This window comes from Schistocerca americana, chromosome 5 (assembly GCF_021461395.2).
Source record: "Schistocerca americana isolate TAMUIC-IGC-003095 chromosome 5, iqSchAmer2.1, whole genome shotgun sequence".
In the NCBI taxonomy this organism is placed as follows: Eukaryota; Metazoa; Arthropoda; class Insecta; order Orthoptera; family Acrididae; genus Schistocerca; species Schistocerca americana.
In genome coordinates this window covers 366,535,314-366,562,263 of record NC_060123.1, presented here as the reverse complement: position 1 = coordinate 366,562,263, position 26,950 = coordinate 366,535,314, and the positions used below count along the sequence as shown (strand labels likewise).

The 26,950-nt window shown below is 43.8% G+C and overlaps 1 protein-coding gene and 1 non-coding gene across 3 annotated transcripts in view; one reads left to right on the top strand and one right to left on the bottom strand.

The window, feature by feature from the left end:
- Nucleotides 1-26,950, bottom strand: part of LOC124615461 (ral guanine nucleotide dissociation stimulator-like 1) — a 558,067-nt gene that overhangs the window by 359,177 nt on the left and 171,940 nt on the right. The window lies entirely within an intron of this gene.
- Trnat-ugu lies at nt 15,347-15,421 on the top strand. The gene has a single exon. It is a non-coding gene; the product is annotated as a tRNA-Thr (tRNA).

Here is a 26,950-nt window from a genome sequence, read left to right as displayed (position 1 = left end):
TTACAGGAGTAACCCGTCCAATTCAGCGACTTTCACATGCTACGTCACATGTAGCATGTGAAAGTCGCTGAATTGGACGGGTTACTCCTGTAACTTAAATATCAGATCTGAAGATGGTTCTGAATGAACCGAAACCGGTCATATGAATAATAAAAAAATTTGCAATCAAGACGGATTTAAAGTAACATTATAAAATCACTGATTGCTGTTATCCCATAAGACATTATGTCTGTTTTTGCAAAATATGTCATTTTCTTGGAATCACTAAGAAATTCCCTTGTTTTGTGGGCAGGGGCAGTATGATAAACAGTAAAAATCCACCTTTTAATTATTTCTATAGCGTGGGACTCAAGCTATTGTTTTATGTGGTTTCTAATCAGAATTTTTCATTGTTCCAATGATACCTAATGACCCGAGTATAAACCGCGAAGTGGAGATCGAGGCCGCCACCCCAACTTCTTCGGGCATACGCCAGGATCAGACGCAGCCGCGCGAGTGCCACGTCATTTAGGGTGACTCACCACTGCACAGAACCTCACTCCACTGCCCCCTCCGTCCATCAAGGACCTTTGCACCACTCTCCAGGCCCCCCCCCCCCCCCCCCCACACACACACACACAGCAGGATCGGTCTGTCGACATACTCGGCGAGCAGGTATGCCACGACGCGCTCGCTTGTGTGTGGGCGATGGGCTCGTGGTCGGGTCCATGGTCCGGGTCCGTCGGTTCGACCGGCGATCCTTTACCTGCTACACCAGACCCCTACCTGCCAGCCCACAACCTATGTGCATCCAAGTAGGGTCTGCCAAGCAGTCACCAGTGGCCACACACACAGTCGGACGCAGCTATAAGCGGGTCGGTTGACCAGTCGCGCTGTGAATGGGCGCTTTAAAGCCCTTATTTGGGTAGTTAGGTAGGAGAACTTAAAAAGGGAAAAGAATAGTTTGAAGTGGCAATTAGAAAAGTGCAGCAGCAGGAAGAACATGACTTCTGATCAGGTATGTATAAGGTTAGCAATCCAAGTTTGGATACGGTGATGCAATGTATGATGAGAAAACAAACTATTCAGATGGTTAAAGGATATGAAAGTGCTCGAACAGATGGTAGTCACTGGGCGCAAGATCGGGGCTGTTTCCCATCGAGAAGATGTGATGAGATCTTTCGTCTGATTCGCCACATGCGGACGGGCATTGTCTTGTAGCAAAACGATGCCCTTGCTCATCTTGACACGTCTTTTGTTCTGAACTGAACGGCGCAGATTGCGCAGTGTCTTACAGTAAGCTGCTGCATTTATTGTCTCATTACGAGGCAGAAATTCCACAAGCAATACTCCTTTTCTGTCCCAAAAACTGTGCTCACAATTTTCCCGGCAGAAATTATTTGCTTAAACTTAACTTTTCTGGGTGAATCTGAATGCCGCCATTGCATGGACTGTTGCGTTGATTCTGGGGTAACGTAGGCCACCCATGTTTCATCTTGAAGGAACACTTGGGCGGTCAGCGTCTTCAAGACGATGACAGAGTCAAAACAGTGGTGATGCAGTGGTTAACAAGTTAGGCGGCAGACTTCTATGAGGAGGGTATTCAAAAACTGGTACAACGTTATGACAAGTGCCTCATTATTTACGGAAATTATGTAGAAAAGTAGATTAAAGTACAGGCTTTCATGTAAAAATAAAATTATTGAGACATCTTAGCACGTCTTTTTTTAATTTCAAAACGGTACTTACTTAAAAAACACGCCTCGTACATGGAAGACTTCTGAGACAACTGGAAGTTTTCAGACCGATTGTGTGTAATGGTAACACCGGAATTTAGAAACTAGATTCTAAATTGTAAGACATTTCCAAGGAATATGTGAACTCTTGTCTAATTTATTGGTTTTGGACTACGGATTAGAACTGAGGAATAGCAAAAAGATACGAAGTCAAGGAGATAGGACCTAGATAAACTGAGGCAAACAGAGGTTGTTGAGAGTTTCAGTGGAATTGTTAGACAACGTTTGACTGAAATTGGGGAAAGGGATACAACAGAAACGATGGAGAGCTTTGAGAGATGAAATATTGAAGGTAGCAAACGATTTACTGGTAGGAATCCTTGGATAATGTAGGAGATAATAAATTTAATTGATGAAAGGAGAGGATCCAAATATACAGTAAATGAAATAGGAGACGGTGAATACAGACGTCTAGCAACTGATATTAACAGATTGCATAAATAAGAACAGGGTAAATATCAAAAGTAAGGCTGCAGAAGCCTACCTAGCTAGAGGAAAGATAAGGGCTGCCTATAAGGAATTTTAAGAGATGTTTCGAGGAAAGAGAATCAACTGTATGAACGTCAAGAGCTGAGACAACAATCAATAGTATGCAAAGAATGGCAAGCTGAAAGGTGGGAAGAATATTTGTAGGATCTGTACAATTGAAGTGAACTTGATGACAGTATCATAGAAAGGGAAGAGAGAGAGTAGATGAAGGTGAGATGGGAGATACAGTTTTGCGAGATGAATTTGGCAGAGCAATGAAAGAACTAAATGGAAACAAGGGCCCTATAGCAAATGAAATTCCATTGGAGTTATTGAGGTTCTTGGGATAGCGCGCCATGACCAAATTATTCTACCTAGAGTGCAAGATACGTGATACAGGTGGAAAACCCTCAGACTTCAGGAAGAATGTAATAATTGGAATTCCACAGAAGGCAGGTGTTGACAGATGTGAATACTACTAAAGACCGTAAGTTACTATTAAAAAATACTGACACGAATTATTTACAGAAGAATGGAGAAGTGGGTATAGGCTGACCTTAGGGAAAGGTCAGTTTGGTTTCCGGAGAAATGTAATAACGCGCGAGGCAATACTTAACCTACAACTTATTCTTGAAGAAAGGGAAACCTACATTTACATCATTTGTAGAGGTAGAGAAATGTTTTGACTTTGTTGACTGGACTACAGTCAATGTGCAGTGTGTCACGGCAATGAAACAGAAATTTGGGAACTGAATTGAAATTTAGAAAGAAGAAATAACAACCTGGAGATTTGCTGATAACATTGTAATTCTGGAAGAGCTTCGGAACGGATTGGATAGCGCTTTAAAAAGAGACCAAGATGAACAGCAACGAAAATAAAGCATTGGCTAATGGAACGGTTAGTAGGACACACATTCTGAGGCACCAAGGAATTCTTCAGTTTGATAATGGAAGTAAGTGTGTGTGGGGTGGGGGAAGAGTGTGTAAAACGAGAGAGAGAGAGAGAGAGAGAGAGAGAGAGAGAGAGAGAGAGAGAGGCTGGGTCTTGAATACAATAAGCAGGTTCAAATGGATGTAGCTTCCGGTAGTTATTCAGGGACGAAGAGGCTTGCACAGCACATAATAGCAAAGAGAGTTGTGTAAAACCAGTAACAACAACAAGAACAATAGATGCAAAACATTGCACATGACTACGTATATGTATCATTGTTCTAAATCAATTACAAATTGTATAAAATTTCTTTAAAAAATTGAAAGTAAAACAAAATCTACTTTAGTATGATGTCTAATAAATAAAACTTTATTTACTCCTGCCGGCCTGTGTGGCCGAGCGGTTCCGGGCGCTTCAGTCTGGAACCGCTCGACCGCTACGGTCGCAGGTTCGAATCCTGCCTCGGGCATGGATTTGTGTGATGTCCTTAGGTTAGTTAGGTTTAAGTAGTTCTAAGTTCTAGGGGACTGATGACCTCAGATGTTAAGTCCCATAGTACTCAGAGCCATTTTAACCATTTGAAGCAGAATTCTCTCCAGTCCTCGGTTGGCAGAAATCGACAAAAATCGTAAGCATTCGGTCACGCAGCATATTTGATTTAGCACCCATTCGCCAACCTTTCAGATCCCACATTGCCGTAGCGAAATTGCAGCAAAAACTCTCTTGTTGAACACGAGCTAGCTGTGTAAGCGACAAATGTGCGAGCGAAGCGCATTGTTAGCTCACAACCCATGCAACGCCTGTTCGGTACATCTGTAGTGATTTCCTTGGGATGACAGCTGGAGGAAGTGACATTGCGACAACAGCGTCCGTTTACAGTCTCCGGCTGTCGAAAGTCTTTCTCACAGGCAGAAGCTAGAAACACGTGGGGCAAGAGGACTGACGTGCCTCTCCCTGTTAATTCTTAAACCATCTTTTAAGTTTTTCGTCTATTTATTTATTTTTCTCGGACAGCTTTTGCGCCCTCTCTGTGCCTGCGCCCTTGGCGTGGGGGTCAGCCTCGCCGTGGCCCCAGTGCAGCCCCGTGCTCGAGCGTCTCCCACTTGCGACAGCGTTAACTTCTAGCTGACCTCCGAGATCGACCGACATCTTTTGTCGAGTCGCGGCCAGCACCGAACTTGGCGCACCATTCCACAATTTTGGTTTTCGACAACATATCAAATTCTTCATTGTATGATGGATGTCAGCCGATGTTTATCCTTCGACAGGTAAGGAAGGAAACAGCACTTTGATCCTGTCTGGACACATTTGGTAATAAGGTCGCCGTAGTTCACGTTTCCGCTTTTACCTCACGCACGTCGGAAAGATACGAATGTTACACTAGCCCCTTGCCTATACATCAGTGCTTATATATCTGCATCAGAGTTGCGCTACGTTGTGTACAGGCTGTAGCACAGCCCTCAAACGGGAACAGTTTGATCGCTCCCTTGTATAAAAAGTACAAATAGTCAACTCCCAACAGGACATAGCAACCGACTCCAGAGCATGTAGAATCGGATGCTGAAAATTCAACTGGTATCCGTTGACTCTTACTTCCGTATTTCAGATGCACCATGGGAACAAGCGTAGGAAACTAAAGTACACGACGTACGCAGTGAGCTCAAAGTAGTACACAGCAGCGTCACACCTCTGATGAGAGGAACGTAACAGAAATTAGGGTAACGAGAAGAGAAATTCACAAACTGCATTTTCAGGTAGTCCACATAATTGAGTGTCCAATCAACGTCACTAGCGCTAGGCCAGCAGGTCCGAGAGCTAAAGACGCAGCACGGAGCTGCTCAGGTATAAGGCAACTGCAAATACATGGCGCAGAGCGTCGATCAGGTTTTAATGAGAACGGTCCGCTCATTGAACTCTCGCTGTCGGGTAACGTCAGGAAGCCGATGAAAGATTATAGAGTGGCATTGAAGTCACTGCGCTACTGCACGGCGGCTCTACTTAACACTGCTGCAAGCCTAGAAGGCGGAGTACAGCCACAAATTTTAATTGCTGCTAATGAGCTACGCCGTGTTAACGCTTTTTCTCTTTTGGACTTTGACGTCCCGCAGAAAATGATGTAATTAAAAGCACAGTACACGTGTGTATACGCTAAAGAAGGTGGGTAAAGGACTGGTTGTAACTTTATGTAAATACTCCCGTAACTAGTCTTCACGACGGACGATAGCGTTCAGTCGTTGAGTAAGTTATTGGACTCTCATTGCGGATGATGTGGCTTAGATCTCCGTCTGGTCACGCAGATTTAGGCTACAAGCGCTTTTCCAAAATAGCTTAACGATAATATAGGGATCAAAATACTTCCTTCAAATGGGACATGTCCACCTTCATTCGCAGTTCATACTTTATAATGATCTCGTCATCAAGGATGATTTAGCCGCGCAGTCTAGGGCGTCTTATCATGGTCCGCGTGGGTCCCCCCGTCCGAGGTTCGAGTCCTCCCTCGGGTATGGGTGTGTGTGTGTTGTCCTCAGCGTAAGTTAAAGTTAGATTAAGTAGTGCGTAAGCTTAGGGACCGATGACCTCAGCAGTTTGGTCCCATAAGACCTTACCACAAATTTCCAAATCAAGGAGATTTTACATCAATTTCCCATTGAGAATTAAAACTAATGTACGATGCATAGACTGGTCTTTGAACTGCTACAATTTTTATGATTCCTGTGGCGGCAGCAGTATTTCTTATTAGGATTTTGCCCACGGTCTAATACATGGTTTACTACCTACTGCATCACCTCTAGCAGCAGGAGATATATACAGCAGACTTCTCCGTAAATTAGAAATATACCAAATGAGTAATAACAGTAAGATGATTTAGTACAACATTTTAAATATAAATGTCGTTAAAGCAATAAATTTTCTTTTTAATTTGTAACTATTTACGCCGAAATGACATTACTGAGTGTCAGTCGTATTTATTTCTTTTGTATATGTAAATTTGTATTTTGGTCAAGTACCTTAATGCCAATGTCAAAAATACTGCAGTCGTTGATGAAATGTTACATCCGATATCAGTTTCTTCATAACAGTGCGGTATTTGTTAATCGTCCTCGACAATTAACGCAATTTAACAGCTAACTTATCCACATACGTGTATTTTTGTATTAATCTTCAACGGCGATGAAAGCTGCTTGTAAGCAGTTTTTTCATATCACTGAATCTTCCTTGGTTGCTGTTGCTTAATCATTTTCCATGAAGAAGATATGCAAATGTAAGCGATCAAAAAATTCTGTCCAAAACTGACGACTCACCGTAAATGGAAACAAACACAACGGGAGATTGTTGTACATAAGATCAGCCAGCAAACGCGTACTATCGAAATAACCAGTGTGTGGTCGACTGATCGAGTTTAGCGTGAATAACGCGCACGCGCGGCAGGAAACTTCCGACGCCGCGGTGAAAACTCCCGAACAGCTCACAGTTCTCAAGGACCCTTGCGGCAAGCATTTACCTTCTAAAACCATCCTTCATCCATCCAGTACACAGATTTCGAGAACGCTGACCACCATTTACAAGGGTGTTGCAGCGAGAAGTCGCTGAAGCTTTATGAAGTCTGTAAAACCACATTGAAAACTAAGTGAGTTGACCTTTTATGAACAATGGTATTATCTGTTTCGTCTAGCTTGAACAGTATCGTGTTCGAAGCATCTGCCTTTTGAAGCAGTAAACTTCGGAAAATCGAGAGACCACTCTCTCCAGCCCCCATAGAAGTTACCCGGAATAGGAAATTAAACTTTAGACCAAGGGAACGCCCCAAAAAATATCGTTTCCAAGCAAGGATACAACAGCTGTGAAAACTTCAATTACATTAACAATTCCATTTGTGTTTCATCAGTATTCGAACTTACTCGATGTTACTGAGGTACTTTGGAACGAAGCAGTTTTAATTTAACAGTAACTTTCATTTTGATTGTTCCATTGTGCCACAGACCGTTCGTTTTACTGAAATACCTGATCAGTTTCTGTGGCAACAGTAATGGCGATAGATTGGGATTTTTTTTTTTCACGTTTGAAAGTCGGCATAAAATGGAGGCATTGAGAAAAGGAGATTAGCAGAAATGCAGTTTTGTAATTTTCACTCTGATCAGTGAAATCGATTTGCGCAACGCTTTGAAAAGGCGCTTATTTTGTCAGGGAACTAGGTATGTGATTTCGTGCCCGCGCTTTCTGTGGCTCCGCTCTCAGCAGCATCGAGGCAACAAAAAAAGACGCAAAAAAAAACACTGCAATAATTAAGCAGTTGAAAAGTTAATTTGTAGTGCGTGCGTGGAGTTATAAATTCGCCGCTCCGCTGTCCGTGAATGTTTCATTCCTCGCATACTGCTGCACTGGATATTTCAGATGAAACAACTTTTTATAGATCCTGTAGCGCTTACAGTCAAGTACAGCGGAATGAGGAACAATATTGTTTCATTGCAATTCCTAGCGAGATTATTCTGGCTTTGCTAGAAATTATATGCACTGCTGTTTTTACTTCAGGAAAATACACTTAGGATGTAAACTCAGAATTTTGGACGAGCGCGGAAAGGCAGATACTTTGTTTATGAGTAAAAGAGATAACCAGCATAAAAACGCAGTGGAAAAAGGAAGCGAAAAGGTCAAATTAGGTTACGGAATAATCCGGACACACTTGCTAGGATAGTAAAGTGCGATAGTAACATTTTTGGTGTAAGTGAAGGACACACACACACACACACACACACACACACACACACACACACACACACACCCCTAAGAGTCAGGCGTATTTTCTCTGGTGTTTCGGTAGGCTTTTGCGACGCCCAGAGTCGACGGAAAGCATCCTTGTTTCCCATTACAAATGAATTCATATTCTTGAAGAAAAAAAAATCTCGTTTCAAAAAGTACCTACCATCTAGCGCACGATGGTCTGTCTATTTTTCATATGATTTTGAAATGCATCCCTGTGGATTTTTGAACACATTTTAAGTTGATTTTTGAATGCGTGCATAGTGTACCTAATGTCTGTGCCAGTGGAATCCCCGTCGCATCAAGAAATAAAAATATTTCCTGCAGGCTAACGGGGCTATACGAGCTGAGCCAAATAAACCTGAACGGGTGAATGCCAATCGCTGTTAATGTGATTGACTGGTTTTGCGAACGATAAGCGTTGTTATAATTATTAGAGAAATCCATAGATTCAGACTACCGGAGTGGGAATAAACGACGAACAAGAATAGAAAGTAATAAAGATTACATGTTATCTTCTCAGTATTTGGAAGAAATTGAAATTTTGACACAGTTTTTTCCAGATTGCTGCACAAGAAAGGTCAAGTTATACAGTCCCCGGTTCGCAGTCGCTTAAGTTCTATTCTCGGGATAGCGCGGAAAACGCGTTGTACGGACACGTAATAACATCTCACCGGAGAATAAATGCGGGATAACTAAACCAGTGATTCTGGCAGGGCTAGTGAAGTTAATCGAGGAATAAGGTTTGACAGTGGCAGGAATAGTTACAGAATCAGTGATGACAAGATTGTTTGTTAGGACGAGGTAAGAAACTGGGACAACACACGAATTATATGGAAGAATACGACTATTTCAAATTTATATAAAAATTTTGTACTACTACTACTTTTCGATCTGGCGCTTGAAAAATTGGAGCATATGAATGAAATGGGAAACTATTTCCTAACATAAAACTTTCCGCTTGTAATAGGCATAACGGGCATTTGATGTTGGTACTTCGTGAATTATATTACGTCGTGCTATTTATGAAAAAAAAAGAGGTAGATAAAAATGATCATTTGTGACGAAACCGTCTCTTATTTGGCGTGTGTTAAAAGTGCTGCAATATTATGAAGGCCTATTTTGTTTTATCTAGCAGACAGTGACAAAATAGACATGATAAAATCGGAAACCACGCCATCTTTGATACCTTTCGAATGAACCGCCTTTTCGGTATTCTACAACGACATTTTGATTTTTCATGTAGCTAAATGTTTGACGAGCTTTGATGAGGTAATATATTTTTTCGCAGGAAGGAAAGCACGAAGTGTAAAGCTGTAGCAAGATTGAAGAGAAAAGAATCCTGATACCTAAGGGTTGAAGATATCTGTACTGTCTTGTTTGTCTCTGGTCTTTCCTGGTTTTACGTTTCCTATATTTAACTTTGTCATACAAAGGAGAAAGTTATTACTTAATAGGCAATAAGGAGTGCAAATTTTCTGAAGAGTTCTTACTTTCCCGGCCACAAATAATCGAACCCAATTATTACTTGTGAGTTTTTTTTTTTAAGGAGGCTAGGATGTCAAACCGGCCGACTGGGAGTAAGAGAGACACCACAGGACATTTTAAAATTTCCACTATCCTGAATACAGGTTTGATAGCTTCCATTACAAAATACACACGTTTGAATTCTACAGATCGAAATACAGTGACGTGCGGTACAAAAATTCTGTGTGAGAAGGCATGGCAATGCGCTTTGGCATACTTGAGACCAAATAACAGGTCTTACTTTTCCTTGAAGTTTCATGTGTTTTATGTCAAACTCATCAGAAAAATGTGCGCTGTAAAATGGACATATGTTTGAAAGATAGATTTTTTTAATTTTTTGCGTCCTGTCTAAATGCTCGAGTGGGATTAGAGGAGGGGGGGGCGTCACCAGCAAGTTTCTGTCCCAGTTCGGAAATATCGTAGATCCAGGGCTGTTTTAAAGCTGAATTTCACGTGTCCATTCGATAGAGCGGTTCCAGGTTAACTTAGTGCTATATTTGTTATATCGATATATACAGTAAAACTGGAATAGCAGCCAGTACTGCAGCCGTGGCAACACAGCCCTGGCCCGCGCTGACTGCAACCGCCAAACATGCAGCCCTACTGAATCGCTGCTGGGTTGCTGTTTATTCTTCGTGTTTTACTGTCCATGTTAACACACACCAGTAAAACGAATATCAAACTAGACTAATTTAGGAGCGCTCTATCGAATGGACAGGTAAAATTTCGATTTAAAAATAATTTTATTTGTAATGAGAACAAACAGACGCTTTCGGCCGACACTAGGCATTGCACGAAAGACGTGACGAGCACTATTTGTTCGGGCCGACTCCAGCTACACAATGCAAAAACTAAATTGCAAAGATCTACCGAAACGCCAGGGAAAACGCATCTCATGACTCTTAGGAGAGAGACCAGGCATAGTCATTATTACACAAGAAACACTCTTTTGTCCGATGCTTAACTTTTTTTTGTGAAACTTGCTCATAAAATTTGTATGTAATGAGTAAAAGATCGTTTTTTAAAAATAAAAATAATTTTGCGGGACAGTTTTAACGATAGACGGAAATTTGAATGGGTGAATAAACTGTTCGCTGAGAGCGATCAACAGTGGGACAACTACAGCAGCCCCTAATAGGTGAAAACTGTCGCCTTTATGGCAGTCATCTCGTTGTTCTTGTGCATTGCTGAGAAAACGGCACCGTGCTCCAGTGACTCCTTTTTGAACGATGAATTCTAACCTTTTTCTGATAACTGTGAGTCATTCTGATCTTAAATCTGCGTACGTCGTCATCCTGACGAATATCAGACCGAAAAGTTCAGTTTACTTCACAGAATGTCGCAATCACGAGTACAAAAGAGTTCTGCGCGAACGCTTTACTTTCAGTTATGAAGCGCTCTCTGTATTATACAATTGTTAAAACTTCTGAGGAAGAGCGTAAAAGTTATCCTCGAATTTAGGTTAGATTAGTAATTAAGCCGCTGGAACAGTCTCCTCTTGCGCCGTAGAAACTATTGTCTACCTTGGAGTCGCCTTGTTTGCTCTCTTGCTGCAAGTTGTGCCGTTTTCGCCGCTACTGGAGTTTTCAGTCAGTGTGCTGAGAGCACGGCGTCAGTAAACAGCCTTGCCGCCCGCCTTATCTCCATGTTTTGCCTGTCTCACAAGGGAGCTGATGCCGCCTCGGCGGAAGCTCTTCAGGGTCAAGCCCGCGCTGGCTGTTAGGAGATTGTGTTGGTGTACAGCGCACATCTTTCACATTCGCTCATTATAACTCACAAGCTGTGGACCACAGAAGTTTATTACTGCACGATCGTTCTCCAATGCGACATCAGATGTCATTGATCAAAATTACGTATGTGCTTTACAAGTCACTGCACCAACCATGGCTCGAGATATATGCAATCAGTTGTCAGACATTCCCTGTCCTCTTCCACTCCTGTACAGAGAGAGAGAGAGAGAGAGAGAGAGAGAGAGAGAGAGAGAGAGAGAGAGAGAGAGAGAGGAGGGGGGGGGGGGGGACGGTGTGCAACTGCGTAATTATATACTCTCTTGAGTTATCCGTATATTCCTTAGGGAAAATATACGCTTATTACTTACCTTGTGAGAAGCATCACACAAATCTCAAAACACAGTCAGTGTGTGTGTGTGTGTGAAAATATGCGGTTTTAGCGATCTTCAGTCCGGTGTTTGGTTGGATGCCACTCTCGACGCTAGTCATCCTGTGCGTGTCTCTCCATCTTTGCATCACTGCTATCACCTGTATCTATCTGAAGCTGCTTACTGCATACACCCCTTCGCCTCCCTCGAGAACTTTCACCCCCACCCCCCACCCTCCCTCGTCCTACCCTCCACTGACGGTTCCTTGATGCACGGGATCCCTTCTTTTAATGGGGCTGTGGCATTAATGTCCTTTTTTTCCCATTCCAGGCCGGCCGGTGTGGACGAGCGGTTCTAGGCGCTTCAGCCTAGAACCGCGTGACCGCTACGGTCGCAGGTTCGAATCCTGCCTCGGGCATGGATGTGTGTGATGTCCTCAGTTTTAAGTAGTTCTAACGTCTAGGGGACTGATGACCTCAGATGTTGAGTCCCATAGTGCTCAGAGCCATTTGAAGCAACCCATTCCAGTTCAGTACATCATCATTTGTTTGACCTACCCATTCAAGGTGCAATATGGTTCTAGAGCACGACACTTCAAAGGCTTCTACTCTCTTCCTCTTTCAACTGTTTACAGTGGACTTCTCCATTTCCGTACAGGCAAATACCTTCAGAAATATGTTTAAAAAATTGCTCTTTTTCAGAAATATTTCCCGGTCTATAGTGAGCCTAATTTCATATCCTCACAACTTCTGCCATTATCAGTTTTCTGCTGGCCAATATCAAAATCCATCTACTGCTTTTGGTGTCTCAATTCTTTAAAATTCCTTCAGATTCCCTCGTTTAATTCAACTATATTCCATCATCCTTGTTCTACTTTGGCTAATGTTCATCTTACAACCTCCTTTAAATGCACTATCCATTTCGTTTTTCTGCTGGTCCGAGTCCTGTAGTCTTCCTGACAGAATTACGGGTCACTGACAAACCAAGTTTTTCAGTTATTACTGGTTTCTCCATCTTAAGCTTAGTGCAATTAATTAAACGGAATTTTACACGAGACACGTTTCGCTTCTATTTACAAAGCTTCTTCTGTGGTCATTTCTGTTTCTGCCTCTTGTTCACATCTTCTCGAAACCACTGCTTCTTCCCTCTTTGTTAGCAGTGATTGATGTCGGAAGGAACTTCGCTACACACATACTCTCGGCAGTTTTTGCCTGTCCGCACCCTTTCTTACGCTGCATTTGCGTTATTTACACTTCGCATAACGGAACTTCAGCGTAATAAAAAGCGCAGAAACGCAAAAACTGCCAAGTTTACACGTGTAACAAAGTTCCTTCCGACATCAGTCACTGTAACAAAGAGGGAAGGAGCAGTGATTTCGAGAATACGTAAACAAGAGGCAGAGAAACACCAATGATCACAGAAGATGCTTTGTAAACAAAAGCGAAACGCATCTCGTGTTCTGTTTAATTAATTGCAGTAAGCCTAAGACGAAAGAACCAATAATAACTGATTTTAACGGCTGCTGCGGAAAATGGCTACGCAAAGTTTTTATTTATTCTTTCTGAACTTTAATTCCGCTTTTGAATTTCTCCTTGGTTTCCTTTACTGCTTGCTCGATGTCAAAACTGAATAATTTTGGGGATAGGCAACAACGGTGTTTACTCCCGTCTCTTCAGTGTTTCCCTTTCACGCTCTTTTATAGGAATCAGATAGCAGGTATGAGAGTCGAAATTGTAGATAACCTTTCACCCCCTGTGTTTTATCATCACTATCTTCAGAACCTGGAAGCAAGAATGTATTCCAGTCAACATTATCTAAAGCTTTCACTAAATCTGCGAACGCTGTGAAGTAGGTTTGTATTTCCCCAACCTACCTTGTAAGTATTACCCTGCACGGTCCTGCATTGATTCGAAACTCAACCTTATCCTCCCTAACGTGTAATATTTTTCCATTCTTCGGTACATAATTCCTGTCGATATTCTCTAACAGTGATTCATTAAACATGTGATTCGGTAACATTCGCTCCTGTTAGCACCCCCTTCTTTTAAAAATTGTTGATAAAATATAAATTAACTAGATTACCATTACGAAGCTGTAGAACACAAACGGATCACGTCGACGAGGCTAGTCATCACCTCCAAAAAAGAAAAATTACCTGATTAATTTTGTTCTATTTCGTTTAAAGAACATGACTCTATCCTTTTTAATTTTAAGAGAGAGAAAGAAACAAACTTTTGTCAATCTGGACTCGTACAGTTTTTTCTTTTTAACTATCAAGTCTATTTTCAGATAGCTGCACGAACATAGAAACCCACTGCCAAAGTAAGACGTACGTGTGTCGGTTTGTGACAGTGGGTCTGAAGAAGAGTCGGGGTCAGGTTAGTTGAGAAACCGGTGTGCTAGGTAGGAGGCGGGGTAGCAAGGAGCCGCTGCGCCTGTTAGCGCGCTCTAGCAAACCACGGCGAGGTCGCCGTCTTAGACAACAGTCGGCGTCTCACACAGCGGAGTACGGTACGGTAGGGTACGGTACAGTTACACGCCAGAGGACGGGCTCCATGCGGTCCAGGGACACGGAGGGGACGGCAGGCGGCCGCGCTCTGCTTTTCACTGTTCCTGGTAACTGTGCTGGGCATCAAACGAGTTATGGACGCGTTAAAAGCGATATGACACGGTGCGACTATGGGTATTGTAATAGCGAAAACTGACGCGTGAAGCAAAAACATTCCGGCAAACATGGGTCCGCTAACGAGCCGTTTGCTACGTAACTGCGAATCAGTGGCTTCCAGCAGCCACTAACTTCAGTATGAAATACTGCTCTAGTTAGTACAAATTTACACTGACGGAAAAAATAGCAACTTCAAGGAGTTGTGCGACATGAACTTGATAGGCGTGTTTCTATATCTGAAAGATATCTATTCAAATTTCGAGCCAGTAGCAGAAGAGTGGCACTAGAAGCGCCGCCATGAAGCTGCAAATCAGGTTTGCTTTCAATAGAGCCTTAAAGGTACTGAGCGTTTCTAACGTTTGAGATTGGACGTGGTGAGTTGATGTTAGTCAAGGCGACAGAGGCTCCATTATCAACACCTCACTCGGTCTGAACGTGGTCATGTAACAGTGCTACGATACGGTGGCTGCTCCTTCTGCAATACCGCTGAAAGACTTGGCAGCCGTGTACAATGGTTACACTACTGCCGACAGCGGCGTTCACGAGAATACACGGTCGAAAGAAGACCGAGCTCCGGATGGTCTCGTGGCACTACTGAGAGGGAAGACCATCGTATTCGGGGTATGGCTCTGGCGCATCGTAATCCATATGCAGCAGCAATTGACTAGCAAATAGCACCTCAGTGAGAACGAACTGTAACGAATCAGTTACTTCAAGGACAGCTCCGAGCCAGACGCCATGTAGCTTACATTCCACCGACTGCAAACCACCGCCATGTGTGGCTCCATTGGTATCAAGCGACAGTTCATTTGAGGGAAGGGTAGAGGTCTGTTGTGTTGAAAGCTGGTCCTGTCTCGGTGCCAGTGATGGCCGAACATGTCCGAAAGAACAAACACCATATCCATTTAAGTATAGAAGTTCTGGCAATACTGGCCATGACCTCCTTCTGTGCGGATGCACACACATTCCCTGAACTCTTACGGGACTTGGTAAGAATGTCTTCCACGAGTAATGAGTGTGTTGGGTGGGACACTTCGAATGTAGTGTGTGGACATACAAGGTGAGAATGTGGGTCTCGCGGGAGGTGTGCGCGAGATAATCCCTGCAGTTGCACTACCATCTGTGCCCTCGGTGGTTCAGATGGATAGAGCGTCTGCCATGTAAGCAGGAGATCCCGGGTTCGAGTCCCGGTCGGGGCACACATTTTCACCTGTCCCCGTTGATGTATATCAACGCCCGTCAGCAGCTGAAGGTATTAAATTAATTCTAATTTTGTCTGCATGCTAGACACACTGGATCTACACCTGGACGTCTGGGGAGTGATTTCATATGGCAGCAACAGAACTCTCGTTTTTACCTCACGCTGCCTGATCGCAAATTCGTACGTCAATCTGGCGATTCGACCTGTCGTGCTGTTATTCATGAACGGTATTCCAGGACGTGTTTTCTAACACGATTCAGCTTGCCCACATACAGCTGTTGTAACCTAGTATGCTCCACAGAGTGTCGACATGTTGCCTTGGCCTGCTCGATCACCAGATTTCTCTCCAGTCAGTCGCATACAGGACATCATCATCGGGCGACAACTGCAGCGTCGTCCATGTACTGACCGGCCAGGTGCAACAGGCATGGAACTCCATCCCACAAACTTACATCTGAAAACTGTATGACACAATGCATGCACATTTGCATGCTTGCATTCCACATTCTGGTCGACACCGGTTATTAATGTACCAGCATTTCACATTAGCAGTGGCTTATATCGCACTTACATTAACCTGTGATCTCGCAATGTAAATCACTTAAACATTTTACCCAGACGAATGTATTCCCGAAATTTCGCTATCTGCATTAGTTATTTTGTTTTGGTGTTGCGATCTTTTCCGTCAGCGGAACTTTTCGAGTTAGCCCCCTTCAGAACGCGCTCCAATTTTATTCACAGCCTTCCTTGGCAGTGACTTCTGTACTGCTTCGTCAAGTTACATGTTGCAAGTTATTGCACACTCTTACTTGTAAAAGGAGGTCTTCCACGTACCGTTCTCGCCCTTGGATGCAACACTTCACTCGTCACTGCAGGGAGTTTCCAATTTCTTCAGACACCCCCGGATCACCTCATGTTAAAAAAATGTGTGTGAAATCTTATGGAACTTAACTGCTAAGGTCATCAGTCCCTAAGCTTACACACTACGTAACCTAAATTATCCTAACTACAAACACACACACCCATGCCCGCGGGAGGACTCGAACCTCCGCCGGCACCGATCACCTCACGAATCTTAAAGACGTGCAGTACACTGCTTAAACCATATCAACTGGAGTACTCCATACATCAGTTTTTAGCTGACCCATACAGAAAAATTTAGAGGAATTAGATCGGATGTTCAGGCCCTTCTCAACCTACCCATCTCGGATAATAGTCGCGACTTACATTTCGTCTTATGTCAGCAGAAAAATCTACAAGCGCCCAACCATGCTTGTACCACATGGATTGTGACTGAAATTTGAGCCAACTTATGTGAGGTAAGACACTGGCACTGTCAGTGAATTTTCTGCCATTAATTTTAGTGCAGAGAATTTAACAATGTTACCAGAATTAATTAAACGTAATTTTGCTATGGGGGCACCACCTGTCTAAATGAACATGATATTGTGTTATCAAAATCTGTGTATACAGTTTACAAAAATAATGCGTGATGGCTGCGAACGACAAAGGCGGGAATGCAAACGCTGCACTAAAGTGTGTGTGTGTGTGTGTGTGTGTGTGTGTGTGTGTTTCTTTGTTTTTTACTGGTAATAAAACTGCAAAACCCTTACACTTAGAACTACTTAAACCTAACTAACCTAAGGACATCACACACATCCATGCCCGAGGCAGTATTCGAACCTGCGACCGTAGCGGTCGCGCGGTTCCGGACTGAAGCGCCTAGAACCGCTCGGCCACACCGACTGGCTTCTCAACTTTTACTGCCATGTCAATGGACAATGTGTTGCAAGAGGCAGTAATGTGACTCCAATCGCGAAGTAAATTCTTGGTATTCTAAAAGGTATCCTTTTACTGTAATATCGTATTTGCAAAGAGGTGCTCGTCTAATCAAGAGGAGCCTGCTCAAATTGCACGCAGAGCAAATTCGCACACTCACTGTGAAAATAACTCGTGTAACGACAATGTGTGTGTGTGTATGTGTGTGTGTGTGTGTGTGTGTGTGTGAAATCTTATGGGACTTAACTGCTAAGGTCATCAGTCCCTAAGCTTACACACTACTTAACCTAAATTATCCTAAGGACAAACACACACACCCATGCCCGAGGAAGGACTCTAACGTCCTCCGGGATCAGCCGCACAGTCCATGACTGCAGCGCCCTAGACCGCTCGGATGATCCCGCGCGGCAGGGAACGGAATATAAAAGAGAGGAAGAAACATTTGGTGTGAATAGTGTGTTTCGGAAGCAAGTACTCTCTCCACCTCTGAAGACGGTATAGGGAGGACGGTCTGGAGCTTGTGTGTAAGAAAAGAAAAAAAAAGTAATTAAACATTGTCCGAAGGGCAGGAGTTTGTCCCATCAGCTTCCTGAGCCTCAGAGATGTAACATTAACGTAGCTGGGCAAAGAGTGATATCGATAATGACCTTGATCGACATATCATCCTGCTACAAGCCTGTTTCATGCGTCCTTAAATCTCTCCACTTTCATTGTAATGAGACAAACTGTAGTGCCCTAAGCACTCCGGTCAGTACTCTGGCCCAAGTAAAGAAATCTTACATTTAAAGACATCGCATACGGTGAGTAATGCGATTTCAAACCGGTGGAAACACCGTTACGGAGATGAGCTTAAAAAGAAATTTCATCCTGCATGAAACCGTTCATAAACTGGCTGCAGTTTATGAATGGTTTCATGCAAGATGAAATTTCTTTTTAAGCTCATCTCCGTAAAGGGGTTTCCTCAGGTTTGAAATCGCATGTTAATCATGTTGGCTGTGCCATCATGTTGTGTTAATATGTTCCCCTATACGTTTTGGAAACCTCTGCGCTCTGAGACAAACAGTTGACTGATTACTGAACGGACCATCGTCATCATCATTTATAGATATATTTTGATCCATTACTACTTTAACAGTACAGTGGATATAGAACAAGTCAGAGAGAGAGAGAGAGAGAGAGAGAGAGAGAGAGAGAGAGAGAGAGAGAGAGAGAGAGAGAGGGGGGGGGGGGGGGTGCGCTGCAGTTAAGGCATGGCCGAGACACGGGCCTGTGAACATCGTCGCGAATACGGCGTGCCGCCCGCCGGCCAGGTCACTGGAGCGGCTGCGTCTATTTCTGCCGGCAGCGGCTCGCCGCCACGCGCGCGGTCCATTAGCTGCGGCCTGTCGCGGGACTGCATTCGCAGCGGCGCGGCGGGCAGAGCGCGCGGAGCGGGCCGTCGCCTCGCGCGCCTCCCCTGCCTCGCTCTCCACCAGGCGACCTTGAGGCGCCCGTCTGCAGATGCCGCCGCGCTGAGTCGCTGAAGCCGCTGTTGCGGCTGCCGCATCCCGGGGCCTCTTCGCAAACAGCCGTCTCTGGCTGACGAACTACAAACTTCAGCAGCGAACATACCGGGGCAGCGTCCACATTTCTCGTGCTGGCAGTGAGGACAGCAGCTCTTGGTCATAATATTTTGTACAACGTTCCTCCGAGTCGTAGATCCCATTTCGTAAGTGTGATTCTGGAAGGGCTAACAAAAATCCATCTACAGTCGCCAAAAGTTTTTCATTGGACTCAACATCATGTGCAGCACGTTGCAGAAGCGCATTTACGAGCAGGAGCATTACTCTGTTCCCTTTTTCACTCATGAAATCGGGCCTCGTCACGTTTTTCTTTGCCCATTTCATCTAGAAGATTATTGTAGAACTCCCCAGTAATAGTTTTACTTTTCGAAGAATAGTCGATAAGGAAAATCCCTTTTGCACCTGAGGGAACACTGGCCATAACCCAGGTCATACCTTGGGAACACGTTCTTTCACTTTGCTTTCCTCTCTCCCCATTAAAGAGTGTTTTCAACGTGTAATGGATACTGAGCAGTAACAAGTGTTCCCACAGACGTTTGTCATCAAATCTGAAAACCATTTCGTCATTCACCACCAAGGTAACTTGAGTCTTGAACTAGTGAATCTGCCATTTGAGGCACAAGCCTGCAATATGCTGCATTTAAGAAGCGGGATGATGCAGTTTCTCCTGTAGCTACAGTCACCGTCAACGTCTCACGGAGAGTGTCTGGAGGGGGATCCTTGAGGAGCATAATACGCTAGAGATCAGATGACCTGGGGCAACTATATAGGCGTCCTTGTGAAGAGTTCGTGAAACCGTAGCCACAGCTGGGAACCAACCAATTGCCTTGCTGAGATGTCAATTACGGACTGCTGTAAGTGATCGAACAGATGCACATTATCGAGCCGGCGGTTCTTGTATTGTTCGCCAACGGGGTTCGATGCATAGATATCAAGCAGTCCCATGTTCTCTCATGCAAACATCTCTCACGAGAGAATATCTTCACCACTTATTAGAACGTTGTCTAATCGGCGATCAAGATGCATCTGTTGTCTTCAACGTACGCTCACCCTGGAATTTGCTAATACCAACACGTAACGTGAATTCTGTACAGACGACACTCTTCTACACTTCGGGTGTCCAGTGGTGGGGTTTCTGTGGCTCGGGACAGGCGGTGTGCAGAAGAACACGAGTGCGGCAGTGACTTCCGTATCCTTTAACGAGGTGGTTCTCCTAGGAGTGGTCGTTATCCAGGACTCAGTTGGCGAATGATTTGGAATGCTGTTGCCTGTCCTCCCGAACTTGCAGACTGCTACAGTCGACAGTATCCCTGTCAGCAGGTTACAAATGGTTCAAATGGCTCTGAGCACTACGGTACTTAATGTCTGAGGTCATCAGTCCCCTAGAACTTCGAACTACTTAAACCTAACTAACCTAAGGACATCACACACATCCATGCCCGAGGCACGATTCAAACCTGCGACCGTAGCGGTCGCGCGGTTCCCGACCGTAGCGCCTAGAACCGCTCGGCCACTCCGGCCGGCCAGCAGCTTACAGCCGACGGCAAGTGACTGCGGGCACCGGCGGCGGTTCCTCCCTGAACTGAGGTGCTTACGGCTCATCCTTGACAGATGAGTACGTGAAATCATGTAAGTGGTTAAGGTCAACACTAAGAAGCGATATCAAATGGAACGATCGCGTAAAATCAGCAATAGGAAAGGCGTATGGAAGACTAATTTGTTGGTAGGATTCTCGAAAAGTGCACTGCCTCTGTGAGGACCACTGCATATAGGGCACGAGCTCCAACAATTCTAGAGTACTGTTCCAGCGTGTGGGGACATTATCACGCAGGCCAGACAGCAGGCATCGAATGACTGCAGAGGTTTTCTGCTAGCACCGTTATAGGTTGCTACAGCCAATACGAAAGAGTAACACCAATGCTCGGGTAAGTGAAATAGGATTTCTCGGAAAAAAGGACGTAGTTCTTGCGTAGCCCTCTAGGGTTTACGTCTCGCGTAAAGGTCATGAGACTAAGATGAGAGAGATTAGGGCGCCTGCCGAGGGACACAGCCATTTACCTCTCCGCCTCTCACTGTACAGCTCGTTGTTAAGCGTGTATAAACTGGTGAACTGAACAAAAAATGGCTCTGAGCACTATGGGACTTAACTTCTAAGGTCATCAGACCCCTAGAACTTAGAACTACTTAAACCTAACTAACCTAAGAACAACACACACATCCATGCCCGAGGCAAGATTCGAACCTGCGACAGTAGCGGTCGCGCGGTTCCAGACTGAAGCGCCTAGAACCGCTCGGCCAAGTCGGCCGGCTGAACTGAACATTTTGTCCTTAAAGTATATCTATAAAAAAGTCAAGAGGTGTTATATCTCGTGAAAGTGTTGGCCGTGATGTTCGACCGTCTCTACCGACCACATCTGTCCGGAAAGGTCTCATCCAGTAACTGGCGAACAAATAACCTCCAGCGTGGTAGAACACCATCTTGTTGAAACACTACCCACGGTTGAAATTCCTGTAACTGAGGTGCAGAGTAAGGCGTAAAAGTGTACCCTTAACAACTTCACTGTTTAAACTACCATTCGCAACAAATCACATGTGTACCTAGCATAGTTAATTAGAAATAAATTTTTGTAATCGGAGGAAGGTTGTATACACTTCTCGCTCCAACACAGCAGCTGTCTCTGATTCAATTGCTCAAGATCATTGCCCAATAGAGATTAGTTATTCTACACTTACATCTATGCTCCGCTATCCATCCACCCAATATGTGGCGGAGGGTACCGTCATTTTCCTCTTTCCCTGTTCCATTTTCGAATGGTGCGCGGGAAGTACGACTGTCCGCAAACTTCCATATGAACTCTACTTTCTCTCATAAAAAATCTAGCTAAAATTAATATAGCACTATATTAGTATTCATTATTTTGTACATTAGTTTTAAGAATGTCACATTAGTTCAGACGTATTCAAGCACCTCCCAGGGGATATTATAAATGTACTGTGAGTAATGCAACGGAGTTTAAGATTCGATTAAAGACATTTGTGTTGGGCAACTTCTTTTACTCCACTGAAGAGGATGTTCACAGAAAATGGTATGTAATCTCATAAAAATGTGCTATTTCTGCTTTGTGAAATATGCGTGGTTTTAAGACGTCGATCGGATATATAAATGATTTGAAATATTGTGTTATGGCATACAGTCTAGCAAAAATTGTTTTCATTGCAAATAAACGTCCACAGTCACAACAACTTCACAAAGTAATACGACCGGTAGAAGACATCAAGAGACCACAGTCGCCGTGAAGTAATTGCTGCAATTTCCAGTCAACGGCTTAACGAAATCGTCCTGTATATGTGTAAGCACACGTGAGACGAATTTAGCCCAATCCTTGCTCTCTACCTCTCAGTATCATCAGTGATGTGCAACTCAGTATTTACTTACTTGCGAAACACCTCATTTCACTTTATTGTTTTTCCTCTGTTGATCCTCGTCTGCACCGTTAGTAGCATTCAGTTATTTGGGTAAAAGCGTCTCCTTAAGTGAGCTGTGAAGCACTCTCCGAGTACAAACGTAAAATGAACAACTTTTTTCACGGAACGGTGATATAAGAACCGAAGGATCCTATCGAACCATTTTCTTGACTGACGGGTAACACACTATCTCATATCAAAAGTATCCGGACAGCCACATGTAATGCGGAGTTGACCATGAGGATGTCACAAGAGACGGACCCGCCAGTATAAGAGGAGGAAGATAGTATGTAATTGTCAGTAGAGAAGCATAAACAGTAGAATAGGTCGGCCAGGAAAACTCAGTGACCTCAACCATGGACAAGTCATTGGATGTCACCTGAATAATAAAAACTTCAAGGACATTTCATTCCTTTTACAGTTGTTCATGCTAACTGATGTGATTATTAAATGTAAGCGCGAAGGAAAAACCACAGCTATTCCAGGATCAAGCAATCATCATGTACTGACCGACAAGGACCGCTGAGTATTGCGGAGTGTGGTTTTAAAAATCGTATGAAATCAGCGGAAGAAATCACTGGTGGGTTCCATAGAGCTACCAACAAACTAGCTAGCACAATGAGTGTGCGTGGAGTGTTAAAAAGAATCTGACAGAATGGAGCGATGAATCACGGTAATCCCCATGGCAATCTGATGGAAGAGTTTAGGTTTGGCGAATGCCATGATAACGTTACCTGCCGTCATGTGCAGTGCCAACAGAGCAGTGTGGAGCAGCTGGTGTTACCGTACTGGCGTGTTTTTCGTAGTTAGTAGGCGGTCGCCTTTTTGCGCTCAATACGCTGAATGCGGAAGGATATGAACGCATCTCCTACATCTAAATACATACTCAACAAGCCACCATATGATACTCAAGAAGCCACTGTATGGTTCGTGGCGGAGGGTAGCCTGTAACACTACTAGTCTTTTCCAATCCCACTCTAAATAGAGAGACGAAAAAGTGATTGTCTATGCGCTCCCATAAGATGTCTGTCCTTTTCTCTCCAGCGATCCCCATTTGGCTTCAAGGAGCATCTCGATAATACTTTGGTGTTGTTAGAAGCTACCAATAATAAATCAAGCACCCTGCCTCCAATTGCTTCGATGTCTTCCTTTAATCCGGCCTGGTGCGGATCCCTAACACTCTAACATTACTCAACACTGGATCGCAGTAGTGTCCTATGTTATCTCCTCTACAGATGAAACACAGTATTATGCACTACGTACAGTAGAGGTACAGTAGAAGCCCATGAAAGCAGCATCTGTAAAACAGTAGTTTGTGGACAATAATACTTCTGGAATGGACTGGCCTGGCCAGAATTTCTATCTGAACGTAATAGAACACCTTTGGAATGAGAACACCGACATCACTCCAAACCCCAGCGTCCAACGTCACGACCTTCTCTGGTTTCGGCTCTTGAGGAAGATCGGACTGCCATTCCTCCACAGACAATCAGACGCCTCTCTCAAACTGTCCCCTGCAGTGTTCAAACTGTCTAAGGCGAAGGGTGGACGCACGTCATATTAACGTCCACCAATAGGTGTCACGACACTTTTCATCGCGTAATGTTCATAGCTAATATTCCACTAAGACTGCCAAAAGGTAAAATAAAGCTTTAAAATATTCCGCAAGTGTTTTTTCGCTGAAAATGTATGCATACTTCTATAGAAGCACAAAGAAAATTTAGAAGGTATGCCAGCGGAATGCGGTTCTGCAGCAAATGCCAGAGCCCCCGGCCTTACGAGGCTGCTGCGGCGTATTGCTGCAGGTATCACTCTCGTGACCTCGCACGCCGTTGTTCTGGTAAACAGGATTCAAGAGCAGACACCGCTCAGCGCCCTCGGCGGGACTCGCGGAAGTGCGTGTCGTCAGCAGTCAAGCCGAGGAACCCACAACACAACACAATAGCAGCACAGGGTCGGATACAGCCACATTCAGCTACAACAATTCCCCTAGTGTCGCCGTATGTAGGGCGAACTCCAACCTTACCGACAAAATATCGGACGCTGTTCGCAAATATTTCCCAAATATTTTGGCGTAAGGGGTCCGCGATTTCCAATGACTCATTCGAGAATAATGTATGTATCATTTATTCGATTTGATACCTTTCTTTCTGCGAAGGTATCTTCACAGCGGCGGAAACGCCTGTAACACGCAACCTCCATGACCAACACGAAACACAGATGTCAAGAAGCAACAGTACTGTGACGCCACTGCGCGAACAGCTCAGCATAGCGTCTCTATACCGCTGTTACGTTGCATTCAGTGAAGCCATACACGAGGCATATACATCGCCCAACTCCTCATCAGTACTACTATCTACACTGCCTCGCTTCGCTGCTAAGGTACAACTAACACTGCCGGAAAAACAAACGCGAGAACGAACCGAGTATTACTGAACTAAGCTTGAGGACGAGGTATAAAGTGGGTTTCATCGTGGTCAACTGCAAGTTTCTTTTCAAACAATACACAAAGCTCACATTTTTGACAGGTGTACTACTATGCTGATTTGTCTGTGCAGTAAGATACAGTAACAAATCAAACGAAGTGAAATAACTGTATCGAGCTTCTAGAGATCACGGGTCGCTTATAATAAGACACCTATAAAATATCCCTGAACAATGCGAGTTCAGTCTATATCAATACAGCGCTTTATGATTATTATAACATGAATAAACCAACCAGGCACAAATATGGTATAAATACTTCTTTTAAATTTAACGATCACCCGATTTGGATTCTTTTTTAAATCCATAGTTTGACGCTCAACACGAAAACTTATAAAACCATCTCTTTGTGGTCGTTAATTGTTTGGTGAAATAATAGAATAAAAAAAAATTAAGTAAACTTATATAGAAAAGATTCGTAATTTGAGGAGTCATCAGGGAAATTTCTTAAACTTGCTCGTCATATTATTTGGCGAAAACGTATGTGGTGTACGTTCCTGAGCAAACCATTGGTCGGGTATTTCTATTGTACCTTTCGTTGCCCTTGTGAACCCGGGCCATGTTTTGTAAATTCTGAGGATAGTGTGTGGTGCCCTGAAATTACAATGGTTTTTATTAAACCGATAATTACTGAAACTTCCATTGTATATGCACGTAGAGTATGTGCACCACAGCAAAGTTTAAAATGGCAGATTAAAAATGGTCTACGCATGTGTCGCACAAACATACAACACGTACGTTTTCGCCAAATTATCTACATCTACAACCATACTCCGCAAGCCACCTGACTGTGTGTGGCGGAGGGTACCTTGAGTACCTCTATCGATTCTCCCTTCTATTCCAGTCTCGTATTGTTCGTGGACAGAAGGATTGTCGGTATGCTTCCGTGTGGGCTCTAATCTCTCTGATTTTCTCCTCATGGTCTCTTCACGAGATATACGTAGGAGGGAGCAATATACTGCTTGACTCTTCGGTGAAGGTATGTTCTCGAAACTTCAACAAAAGCCCGTACCGAGCTACTGAGCGTCTCTCCTGCAGAGTCTTCCACTGGAGTTTATCATCTCCGTAACGCTTTCGCGATTACTAAATGGTCCTGTAACGAAGCGCGCTGCTCTCCGTTGGATCTTCTCTATCTCTTCTATCAACCCTATCTGGTACGGATCCCACACTGCTGAGCAGTATTCAAGAAGTGGGCGAACAAGCGTACTGCAACCTACTTCCTTTGTTTTCGGATTGCATTTCCTTAGGATTCTTCCAATGAATCTTAGTCTGGCATCTGCTTTACCAACGATCAACTTTATATGATCATTCCATTTTAAATCACTCCTAATGCGTACTCCCAGATAATTTATGGAATTAAAATACTTCCAGTTGCTGACCTATTTTGTAGCTAAATGATAAGGGATCTATCTTTCTATGTATTCGCAGCACATTACACTTGTCAACATTGAGATTCAATTGCCATTCCCTGTCCGCAGTTCGTGGTCGTGCGGTAGCGTTCTCGCTTCTCGTTCCCGGGTTCGATTCCCGGCGGGGTCAGGGATTTTCTCTGCCTCGAGATGACTGGGTGGTAATTCGTAAATAAAAATTTATTACGTTACCAAACAAAAAGTGTTGTGTGATGTCCTTAGGTTAGTTAGGTTTAAATATTTCTAAGTTCTAGGGGACTGATGACCACAGATGTAAAGTCCCATAGTGCTCAGAGCCATTAGAACCATTTTTTTTTTTTTTTTGCCATTCCCTGCACCATGCGTCAACTCGCTGCAGATCCTCCTGCATTTCAGTACAATTTTCCATTGTTACCACAGCATCATCCGCAAAAAGCCTCAGTGAACTTCCGATGACATCCACAAGGTCATTTATGTACATTGTGAATAGCAACGGTCCTACGACACTCCCCTGCGGCACACCTGAAATTACTCTTACTTCGGAAGACTTCTCTCCATTGAGAATGACATGCTGCGTTCTGTTATCTAAGAACTCTTCAATCCAATCACACAATTGGTCTGATGATCCATATGCTCTTACTTTGTTCATTGCCAGTCAACTTTAAGATATTTCGGTTCTTAACACTATGAAACTTTTACGTATGTTTCATGAATTTTAAACGAATTTGTGTTTACCTCAGAGCACCAAAAACTTAACAACACCAAGCGTGGCCTCAGTATGATTACTTGTGAGAGCCATCTGACAATGGATTTAAAAATCCGAAACCACAAATTTTAGTGTGTATAAAC